Source organism: Myotis davidii, unplaced genomic scaffold (assembly GCF_000327345.1).
Source record: "Myotis davidii unplaced genomic scaffold, ASM32734v1 scaffold217, whole genome shotgun sequence".
Classification (NCBI taxonomy): domain Eukaryota; kingdom Metazoa; phylum Chordata; class Mammalia; order Chiroptera; family Vespertilionidae; genus Myotis; species Myotis davidii.
The window spans coordinates 811915-812146 of record NW_006290034.1 but is presented as its reverse complement, the minus strand read 5'-3'; positions in this window follow the sequence as shown (position 1 = coordinate 812146).

Below are 232 nucleotides of genomic sequence, written 5' to 3'. Positions count from 1 at the left end.
GGCGGGGGGCGGGGCCTCCCAGAGCCTCCAGCAGACACAGTGCTGCCCGCACTCAGCGCTGCGCATCTCGGCTTTGCCCCAGGATGCTCGCGTGGGCCTTCCGACCTCGGACCTCCCGACCTCGGACGGTGAGAAAAACCTTTGTCCTTTTTTGCCGTCGAGTTTGCGGTAAATGTGTTCGAGGAGCCGGAGGGAAGCGGGCGGAGGGCTTTGTGGCCGCGAGCCGGGCTCA